This window comes from Callithrix jacchus, chromosome 5 (assembly GCF_049354715.1).
Source record: "Callithrix jacchus isolate 240 chromosome 5, calJac240_pri, whole genome shotgun sequence".
In the NCBI taxonomy this organism is placed as follows: Eukaryota; Metazoa; Chordata; class Mammalia; order Primates; family Cebidae; genus Callithrix; species Callithrix jacchus.
Window position 1 is genome coordinate 42,085,712 of NC_133506.1, and position 12,409 is coordinate 42,098,120.

Here is a 12,409-nt window from a genome sequence, read left to right on the forward strand (position 1 = left end):
GCCACAGTCCCACCACTGCCCTCCAGACTGAGTGACAAAGCAAGACCTTTAGTCAAAACAACAAAAACAAAAGATACCAATGTTAATGTCCTGGATAATTCCTTCTTCTCAAGTGTGGGTGACAATTCTGACTTGCTTCTGGCCAGTAGAATTCGGCAAAGACAGTAGGATATCACACCTATGAGTGTGTGTGTGTGTGTGTGTGTGTATCTCTCACCCATGAGTGTATATATGTATACATATATGTATACATATATACGTATATATGCACTCATAGGTGTGATAGCCTATTGTCTTTGCCAAATACACATATATGTATACACACACACAATGTAAAACACTATATATATGATTTTTTTTAATATTTAGGGGCAGGGTCTCACTATGTTGCCCAGGTTGGACTCCAACTCCTGGGCTCAAGCAATCCTTGCACCTCAGCCTTTTGAGTAGCTGGGACTACAGGTGCCAGGCTTTTTAATAGGTAATCTTACGTGTGTGTGTGTGTGTGTACATTTTTCACTAAAGTAATGGAGAGATTCTGGCCTTGAAAAAGAAACAGACATGTTGTGAGTTGCTTATGGGGAGGACCACGTGGCATTGGCAGGTGGCATTCAGGATCTGAGAGGGGGTAGCCTCCAGCTGACAGCCATGAAGAAGCAGGGCCCTCAGTCATACAAACATCTTCTGTACCTGCAGATTGGTAAACAGGAAAAGGTGAAACAAGGAAAAAAAGTGCACCAGCAACCAAATTGAGCTTCAAAATGAGTCCTTCCCTAGAGAATGTAGCCTGGCCATCCCCGATTGCATTCCGGTGAGACTCCGAGCAGAAGGACCCAGTTAAGCCATGCCTGTGCTCCTGACTCATGGCAACTGTGAGATACTAAATGTGTGTTCTTTTAAGCTACTTAGTTTGTGGCGATTTGCTACACAGCAAAAGAAAACTAATACAAAATTTATTTGGAAGGACCTTTGCAAAATTTATCAAATTATAGAATTTGAACAGAGAGAGACTTTTTAGCTCAACCCTCTTGTTTTATGTGTGAACAACTGGGAATCAGAAACGGAAACAGTCACAGAGCAAGTTAATGATAAAGCCAGGAACAAGTTTCTTTTGGCACTTTCTCTAATATCAAGCTTCTTCCCTGTAAGTAACCACTGGTATTGGCTTTTTTTTTCTCTCTCTCTCTCTCCATATATATATACACATAGAAAACTATCACTCTCTCTTTGTCTATCACAGTTTTTACATACACATAAAACTATCTCTTTTTCTTTGTCTCTTTTTCAGATGAATGCATTTATAAATATATAAATTTAAAATACAAATGTGTAAATATATACGTATATTATTATTGTTGAATCTTCCCATTAACAAAGGGTTGAACAATTTGCATATCTCCCAATACTTGATGAGCAAATCTGTTTCCTCACAATTTCACACAAACTGGTTGTTAATCACCTTTTCCTATTTACCAATCTGCAAGTACAAAAGGATATTTTGGTGTGTTTTATTTTAGCCATTCCTAATTTTTAATCGGGTTGAACATCTTGCTTCATGTTTATTGGCCAATTCTATTTCTTGGTTTATTAATTTCATGTTCATACTCTTTGTTCACTGTTATACTGGGTTGTTTGTTGTTCCCTATTGATTTGTAAGAATTCTTGATAAATATGTCCTGAGTCATTAGTAGTTTATATGGAGTTAGGTGAGGTGGCTTACGCCTGTAGTCTCAGCACTTTGGGAGGTTGAGGTGGGAGGATCACTTGAGGCCAGGAGTGGGAAGGCTGTCGTGAGCTATGATCCCGCCACTGCATTCTAGCCTAGATGACAGATTGACACCCCATATGTTAAAAAAAAAACTAATAAAACAAAAAGTAGTTTAGCTGTTTAAATTTAGTAACTGTTTCTTGTAAGTTTTTCCGTGTCTTTTTTTTTTTTTTTTTTTTTGAGACAGGATTCACTTGGACATCCAGGCTAGAGTGCAGTGGTATAATCACAATCACAGCTCACTGCAGCCTTGATTTCCTGGGCTCAAGCCATCCTCTTACCTCAGCCTCCCAAGTAGCTGGGACTACTGGTGCACTGCCATGCCCGTCTGATGTTTGTACTTTTGGTAGAGACAGGGCTCCGCCATGTTGCCCAGGCTCGTCTCTAATTCCTGGGCTAGAGCGATCCACCCGCCTCAGCCTCCCAAAGTGCTGGGATTACAGGCATGAGCCACTGCACCTGGCCTCCCTTGTCTTTTAATTTGGTTTCTGAGAGTTTTTGCTATGCAAAAGGCTTTAAACCTCTTGTGGTCAAACTTATCAACCTCTTTCATTATGGATTTGGCTTTTTCATTTGTCTGTTTCGTTTCAGTTGTTACTGCTTGAGCTTGCTCAGAGGAGGCCTCCTCACCCTCATGTTACAGAAATAGTTCCTTGCTTTCTCCTGGTGTCTTTAGGTCTTCTTTCTTTTTTAAAATGTGTACTTTTTATTCCATGTGGAATTTGTTTTTATGACTGAGGTGGGGTAAGAAAGAACCTTTCCCAGGAAGAGCCAATTGTACCAACAGCATTGGATAATCCATGCCTTCCCCAACTAAGCAAAACAGATGTGCATAAACATGTGCATGCTCCTAGACTCATCTTCTAGTACATTGCTCTATTTCTCTCTCTCTCTCTTTTTTTTCCCCCTTGAGATGGAGTCTTGCTCTGTCGCCCAGGTTGGAGTGCAGTGGCACAATCTCGGCTCACTGCAACCTCTGCCTTCTGGGTTCAAGCAATTCTCCTGCCCCAGCCTCCCAAGTAGCTGGGACTACAGGCATGTGCCACTATGCCCAGCTAATTTTTGTATCCTTATTAGAGATGGGGTTTCACTATGTTGACCAGGCTGGTCTCAAACTCCTAACCTCAAGTGACCCACCCACCTCAGCCTCCCAAAGTGCTGAGATCACAGGCGTGAGCCACCATGCCAACCCCATTGTCTCTTTATGCCAACATTTTTCCATTTTAATTATCATAGCTCTCCTATCTGTCTTGATATCTTGTCAGGCAATTTGTTATTCATTTTTAAAATATCCTTGTCAGATATTTCCTCTTTCTGATGAATTATAGAATCAGCTTGCCACCCTCAAAAAATCATTTGGGGCTCTTCCTCTGCCTTTTTTTCCTTTTCTCCTTTGCCTTTCTTTTTTTCTCTTCCATTCCTGATCAATTCAATGCAAAAGCCATTCAAAAAAAGGTAGACACCCATGAGGGGGCACTGTCCAACACAGAAAACCTGACCGCCACCCCCACTACAGGCAGAGATGGCTTCCCTACAGGAGAAGCAGGATCGGAGCCTGGCATGGGAGTCAGAGTCCTAGGGAGTGAAGAGGGTGGCTTTGCAGGGATGCTACCCTATGCAGGGGTAGGTACCCATCGCCCAGAAGTGAGGAGGTGAGCATGCCTGCCAGAGGGTGGCAGCTCCTGGACAAGGTGCCAGAACCCCAGCAGGGTGAGGTCCGCTTCTGAATGGAAGATGGGTTGCAAACAGGGTAAATGAGCAAGATAGTAAGTATCTCAGAGATCCAGCCAGGCTTTCTCACTTTTGGAAAAAGCAGTACTAATGATGTAAAGGGAGAAAACAGAGTGAACCCTGCAACATTGGATTGGTATTAAACTGTCAGTCTAAGCCAAGGCTAATGTCATGGACGTGTGATCAATGCATTTGCATAGGGCCCCATGCTGGGTCATACGCTTGGGTGTTTATGCTGCACCATTACTGCCTTGAAATTCTTAATAACTTAATCTTTGAATGTGTATTTCATAAGTCAAGTCTAATGGGACAATGGAGCATGCACAAGGACTTGCAGCCTCAGCTCAGCAGTGGTCCCATGTCCCACCATGTCCCTGCCTCCCCAGGATCAGCGTATCAGCTACTTTTCTCAATTCCCATCGTTCCTCAGTCCCCTCCCAGCCTCCTTATTCCCCTCCCCACGCAGCAACCCCAGTCATCTTCTGCCTTCAGTGCCTGCAGCGAGCACCTCTATACCACCCCTACCCCCACCCAGGTACTTAGCTGTGTCCTGGCTCAGAGTTGCAACACCCTTGAGGTTACCCACCTGCTATGGGTTACAGGAGAGGGTCTAGCGGAAGAGTGGATGCTTTGCTTAATTTTTCTGCCCCCATAGGGGCCCAGCACATCAGTCTGGTGACTGGTAAGCAGCACTTGCTCTGAATCCCAGGGTAGAGTGTCTGCCTTCACCTCATCATGCTTGATGTGAAATACAAATAAAAACCACGTGACAAATCCAGGGTGAGGCAGTGGAGGAAAGGGAAGAGTTTGCATTTTAGTACCATTATCAGCTCTCTGTTCCTGCTTTTTGAACATGGTGCCCCACATTTTCATTTTGCACTGGACCCTGAAAATTATGTGCCAGTCCTGGTATAAACTCATGATTTTCAATATATTTAAATAGATTCAGAAATAAATATTGATTTAAGAGTATGCATGCGTATATGTGTCTGTACATCTGCATGCTTCTAGCTCTGTCCACGGAGAGATCCTGGGAACAGCAGAACAATGAACACACTTAGCACCTGGATCTTGGCTTAAAAATTATTTTATTTATTTATTTAGTGACAAGATTTCACTCTGTCACTCAGGCCACTTTTGCAGTGGTGCAAAAACAGCTTACTGCAGCCTCAATCTGCTGGACTCAAGCAATCCTCCTGCCTCAGCTTCCCACGTAGCTGGGAATACAGGTGTGCACCACCACACCCAGCTAATTATTTTGTCTTTTGTAAAGATGGAGTCTGGTTTTGTTGCCTAGGCTGCTCTCAAACTCCTGAGCTCAAACGATCCTCTCACCTCGGCCTCCCACAACTCTGGAATTACAGGTATGAGCCACCACACCTGGCCAGTTTTGAAAAATTGTTTTCTGCTAAAAAGAACCGGAGCCCTTTGGAAAAATGACTAATTCCAGATCTGGGGCAAGATGAGTAGAAGATGAACCTGAGTACCTGCTCAGCCAAAAAAGAAGGAAGTACTCAAAGAATGATGGGGACATGTCAGGAGGACATGGAAGCCAGCAGGAAGAGGCTCTCACTGGCCAAACAAAACACTTTTTAATTACAAAGGAAGAAAGAGAAACTTGATAGTGGAGAGGGCTGGCAGACACCACCTTAGCTAGGATCAGAGTTAATGGTCATTAAGGGAACAAACTGAAAACATGTGCTATGAAGAACACAGCATTGCTTCCATGGTCTTCTTGCCAAAGACACATAACTTAAATCTAATCATGAGAAAACCTCAGATTAATCTAAGTGAGAGGCATTCTGCAAAATAGCTGGTATATTATTAATATATCATATAATATATAATAGCATATAGTATACACATATATACTACACTAGTATAGCATAAAATATTATAATAGTATAGTATTTAATAGTATAGTATAGTATACAGTGTGATATACTATATAACTATAATAGTATAGTATTATATATACTATATAATAGTATAGCAGTGTATTATACTATATAGTATTATATATACTGTACATAATACTATATGCGAAGTACTTAAGAAGTAGGGGAATATATATGTATAATAAGTGTAATTTGTAGACTGTCATGAATGGTATGAGTGACAGTGTTCAGATATTTTGAAAATAATATAATCAGGTTATATTATTTATATTATTATATTATTTATATAGTATTATGTATACTATATATTAAATTTACAATTGTTTTCTTTTGAAATATATATTATATATGTATATATTTTTTTCTAAAGTATAAATTTTTTCCAGATTTTTTTAATGTACAAGTTATTTCAAATAGTCCTCTGAATTTTTTTTTTAGAGATAAGGTCTGGCTCCATTACCCAAACCATAGTGCAGTAGGCTCAAGTGATCCTCCCTCCTCAGTCTTCCAAGTAGTTGGTACTACACACAGGCAACACGATACTTGGCTAATTGTTTTTTATTATTTTTTGTAGAGGCAGGGTCTTGTTATGTTTCCCAGGCTGATCTCAAACTCCTGGGCTCAAGTGATCCTCCCACCTTGGTCTCCCAAAGTGCTGAGATTATAGGCATGAGCCACTGCACCTAACCTAGTCTTCTGAATATTTACATGTCTATATACATATATATTCTTTTGGCACCTTCCCAAAGATGCATAACTGAATCTACATATATATATAATTAAATGTGATACAATAAATATAACCTGATGATATTTTTTCAATATATCTGAACACTGTCACACCATGACATTCTATAAATTACATTTATTATACATATATATTCCCCTACTCCTTAAGTACTTCACAATATGGCTATAACAGGTTAACTATTTCCCTTTGATTGCCATTTAGTTTTCTTCATCTTTGTAGTATTATTATAAACGTCCCTTCCTGCACATGCGCCTTGCAGACTTTGTTATGTGTTTCTCTAGAGAGGAGATGGATAATAGAATTACTGTGTCACACTTTACATATTAATAAGAATTTCCAAATTGCCCTCTTACATGGTCACACCTATTTGAACTTACAAGGAATATGTCACAAGGGAAGTCACAATGCACCTAAAACTCAATATCCTCTTGAAAATTTAATGTTTGGCGTGGCAGAGACTGGTGGCTGTCACTCAGTATCTGTTCCCCATTTCTACCACGTTAATAGGATATTTGGCTTAGCACTGTCTGTCTAGAGACAGTCAACATTTCCCAAAGTCCATGCAGCTAGGCATGGCCACATCATCAAGTTCTGGTCAATAGGATGTGAATACAGGTCATGGGTTCAACTTCCCTTAGAAGAAAAGGATATACTCTACTACCGAGACCAGCTGGCCGTAGAGACCCCCACCCAGGTGGCACTGAAGGCATTAAGAAGCAGGCACCAAGATAGGACAGCAAAGTAGGACTATCCGGGAGGCCAAGAGCCTTCCGAGCTGAGAGCCTCAGGGACTGACAGCATTCCAGGCTGAGGACCTCAAGCAAACTCTGACCCACGTAGTTATTCTCTCTGAACAGGTGATTATTCTTAACAGACAGGTGTTCTGTATTTTCTCATAGAACCAAGATAAACTAGGTAGGCAGCTGGTGCCTGCTTACCAGTGATCAAGGACAAACTAGAAAGTATTCTCCACAAGGGAGCCACGGGGGCACGGTCACATATCCCATGCTGAAAGAATTGTTTTAACTGGTGTATGATATGCATATACTGTTTTGCTACTTTAGAATGCCCCAAGCAGTTTTCCACTTGGGGGTGACGCTAGGTTTTCCTTGTCATCGTTCTCAGCAAGCAATATACTTTATCATACACTCAGCATTTCTCAACACCTACATCTCTTTTCCCCCTTCCTCCTGGCTGGAATGCAGATGTGATGACTGGAGTTCCGGCAGCCGTCTTGGACTGTCCCTTGGATAAAATGGAAGCCCCTAATGATAATGGCAGAGCAACAAAACAGAAGGACCCAGATGATTGTGGAGCCACCAAACCAACTGTGAACTGTTGGCTGTTGCTTATAACAGAGTATCTGAATCTGGGTAATTTATTTAAAAAAGGACTTTACTTCTTATAGTTGCAGAGGCTGAAAAGTTCAAGGTTAAGAGGACCACACCTGGTGAGGGTGTTCTTGCTGGCGAGGATTCTGCAGAGTCACAAGGCAGCACAGAGCATCACATGGTGAGGGGCTGAGCGTGCCAGCTCAGCTCTCTTTCTCTTCTTAGAGAGCCAGTAGTCCCACCCCTGTGATAACCATCAACCCATTAATTCATGGCTGGATTAACCCACTTAATGAAGGCAGAACCCTCAGGACTCAATCATGTGATGTGTGTGTGTGTGTGTGTGTGTGTGTGTGTGTGTGTGTCAGAGCAAACTGGCTCTGTCACCCCCATGCTGGAGTGTAGTAGCTTGATCTTGGCTCACCACAACCTCTGCCTCCCAGGTTCAAGCAATTCTCCTGCCTCAGCTTCCTGAGTAGGTCGGATTACAGGCTGCGTGCCACCACACCCAGCTAATTGTTATATTTTTAGTAGAGACTGGGTTTCGCCATGTTGGCCAGGCTGGTCTTAAACTCCCGACCTCAAGTGATCCCCCACCTCAGCCTCCCAAAGTGCTGGGATTACAGGTGTAAGCCACTGCACCCGGCCCCAGTCACCTCTTAAAGCCCCAACCTCTCTGTGACACCTGCAGGGAATTAAATTTACAAAATAATAATAAAATAATATTATATAGTAATAAAATAAAGGCCCCACCTCTCAATATTGGGGATTGATTTTCATGATTCATTCAATTTTGATTTTCAAAAGTCAACATGAGTTTTGGAGGAGACATTCCTCCAAAATCATTTCATTTTGGAGACAAACACTCAAACCAGAGCAATGTAAAAGCCACTTTTTGAAGATGTCTTTCTGTCACAGTGCCAAACCAATACCCTCATTAATATAGTCTGAATGCTAAAAGAGAATTGTAGATAAAGGAAGCAATTATTCCAATTGGGGGGCTCATAAAAAGACTTTGTTTGATCTTCCCAACAATCTTGTAAGAAGGCAAGTTTGCATGTTGGTATTTAACTGCCGTTAATGTTGTAGATTGCTTACAGTACAGCTACTTTCCCTTTTGGGATTTTTCTATGCTGTTGGAGAGGGCAGGCCAAGGGATTCAGTTCTGCTGAAGGAACCAGGGAAAAAATGCTGTCCAAACCAACTGGGGTTTTGGCAATGAATGCACATTTGTTCACCATTTGAGCATTTGTTTAGATTCCTCTGTTTTGAAAAATTAAGTGGTTCAGTATTTTAAATTTGTTCCTAAGCCCAGTATAATGAATGACCTTTCGTCTTCTTAGGTCACTGAAAAGAATTTTCTTGTGTTTGTGGCTAATTCCTCACTGGCAGAGGCCCAGACAGGGGACAGGAGGGACGCTTAGGCTGCTTAGGTCAAAAATAAACACAGGAGGAGAGAAGGATCCCAAATATCTCGTGTTTGTTCATTTTCCATCATCCACACCGTCATGTATGAGTTTGGGTGGTTTTGTATACAGAAGAAGCTGAACACATTCTAGGAAATAACTTTGAATGACCAAAGTTGCAATTTACCAAACCTAGTTTTCCTCTTGAGTTTTAATGTTTCCTTTTCAAATCCGTGGTTCCATTTATAAGAATAGAATAACAAAAGTCAGTCGCTGTGTTTAAGGACGTCATTGATTAATATTTGGTCCCATTTATAAACTTAGCCTTCAAACATCTAACATTTAAATGCTTTCAAATATTTTAAACTGCATTTCTAAATGTAATAGTCTGGGCTTTTTTTTTCAAGTACTTCGACTGTCTAATACTTCTACTTTCTCAAGTAAGTACTTATAAATCTAATAAAACACATTTCTACGAATCTTAAACTCTTAAATGTTCCAGTGATTACATGTTAGCTTAGTGAGATTTCTGTTTAAAAATTGCACATTTAAGCAATTGATTCCATTTTAAATTACGATTGACAATTTTGACCAACATGTTGGTATTACAGACTAAGCCTCCGAAACATAAGGCTCTTAAAGTATGTAAATTATTCAATATGAACAATTCCTTTTTAACAAAAAGAATAGTAATTTGGTGATGCTAAATCTGTCAAATATTTTCATGTTTGTTTCTGAGTCCTATCTCTGTTATACATGATTACTGATAAAATCACTTTCCCATGTAAGGCATTCCTATAAATAACTTTAAATATTCCTAGAGTTTAAAGATGTTTCCCTCCTAAGAGATTATCATGTTTTGGGGTACCTAAGGTTGCTTCCAACTAGACCTTTTTTTTTTTGAGCTGGAGTCTCACTCTGTCACCTGGGCTGGAATGCAGTGGTGCGATCTTGGCTCACTGCAACCTCTGCCTCAGCCTCCGAAGTAGCTGGGATTACAAGCATCCACCACCACGTCCAGCTAATATCTGAATTTTTAGTAGAGACAGGGTTTCACCATGTTGGCCAGGCTAGTCTCGAACTTCTGACATCAATAGAGCTGCTCACCTTGGCCTCCCAAAGTGCTGGGATTACAGGTGTGAGCCACTGCACCCGGCCCCAACTAGACTTTTTAACCTGGGGTTTGTGAATAGAATTAAGGGGATTTGTAAATTTGGACATAAAAAAGTATCTCTATTCTCATGAACCTCTAACTGAAATTTGGCATTCTCTTCACATATGAAGACAAACAACAAAACCACAATTGTGTTAGCAGGACCTGTGACTCTGTCACCAATAGAAATGATAGGGGTGTATATGTGTGTGTGTGTTTGTTAGTCTTGCTCTGTTGCCCAGGCTGGAGTGCAGGTGCACAATCTCAGCTTATTGCAACCTCTGCCTCCCAGGTTCAAGCAATTCTACTGCCTCAGCTTCCCAAGTAGATGGAATTACAGGTGTGTGCCACCATGCCCAGCTAATTTTTTGTATTTTTAGTAGAGACAGAGTATTGCCACATTGGCCAGGCTGGTCTCCAACTCTTGACCTCAGGTGATCCACTTACCTTGGCCTCCCAAAGTGCTGGAATTACAGACAATTTTTATATCACATTATGGTTGTTGTATCTCAAAATACCTTTTCTAGGCAGCACTAACTTTAAAATTAGCCTGCTGCTAGATCCTGTTATTTAATGCATTAATGAAGAAACCCACATGACCATATCATAATATTTTCATATTTGTATTGATCATATAATTAAAGTACAATAAACTAGAAATACTTAAAGTGTTACATTTCTCATCATTTTTCATATATACCATGAAACCATCACCACAATCGAGACACTGGACTTTTCCATCACCCACCGGTTCCTCTGTGGCCCTCTGGAATCCATTCTTCCCTCCACTCTCACCCACAGATGACCATTGATTTGTTTGTGTCACTATACATTAGTTTACATTCTTAAGAATTTTACATAAATGGATCAGGCACGGTGGTTCACACCTGTAATTTCAGCAATTTGGGAGGCTGAGGCAAGCAGATCTCCTGATGTCAGAAGTTTGAGACCAGCCTGGCCAGCATGGTAAAACCCGTCTCTACAAAACATACAAAAATTAGCCAGGTGTGGTAGCACAACCTTGTAGCCCCAGCTACTTGGGAGGCTGAGGTGGAAAATCAGTGGAACCCAAGAGGCAGAGGTTGCAGTGAGCTGAGATCCTGAGATCATGCCGCTGCACTCCAGCCTGGGTGACAGAATGAGTCCTTGTCTCAAAAAAAGGAAAAAAAGAAAGAATTTTACATACATGGAATTATGATTTTTTTGGTAGGGAAGGTTCTGCCTTTTTCACTCAACATAATGTTTTGACATCCATGTGTGTTATGTGTGTATCAATAGTTCATTCTTTTCTACCATTTAGTAGTCATCTATTGCGCGGATATACCACAATTTGTTTATTCATTTACCTGCAGATGGACATTTGGGCTGTTTCTAGATTTGGGCTGTTACAAACTCACTATTAACAATTGTATACAAGTCAAGTCTGTGTGGATTTGTGTTTTCCTTCCTCTGAGGTGTCAAATAGCTGTGTCAGATGGCAGAGGGATATTTAACTTTTTAAGAAACTGTCAAACTGTTTTGTAAAGTGGTTACACCATTTGACATTCCCACCAGCAATGAATAAGAGTTCTAGTTCCTCTATGTCTTGTCGGCCCTTGGTCTGGTCAATCTTTTTGTTAGGCAATTTATTGAATACATAGTGGCATTTTATTAGAGTTTAACTTGGATTTCCTTGATGATTAATGATGTTGAGCATTTTTTATGAGCCTATTGGTGGTTTGTATATCTTCTTTCTTTTCGAAGTGCTGGTTTGAAATCTTTGCCCATTTTAAAAACTGAGTTAATTGTCTTCTGAATTGTTGAGTTGTAAAGGTTCTTCATAGATCTGTTACAGACTCCTTACAGATTCAGAAGATACATCCGATACATCACGTCTTTGGTATTCAGATCATGTACAACACATCTATCAGTCACATCTTCATATATCTGTTATAGATGCTATTATAAGGACAGATTCCTTATAATATAGAGTCCTTATATGTGTGTATATAGGTGTATGTTTAATCCCAGTTACTCAGGAGGCTGAGGCAAGAGAATCGCTTGAAACTGGGAGCGCAGGAGGTGGAGGTTCCAATGAGCCAAGATCGCGCCACTGCACTCCAGCCTGGGTGAAAGAGCCAGACTGTCTCAAAATATGTATAGTAGAGTTTTATATATATATATATATATATATATATATATATATATGTATATATATATATATATATATATATATGTATATATATATGTACTTATATACTTACATATAATTATATATACTTATAGATAAGTATATATATACTTACATATATATTTATATATATAATATATATTTATATAAAACTACTAGAAGAAAACATAAGAAGAAATCATTGCAACCTTGGTGTAGGCA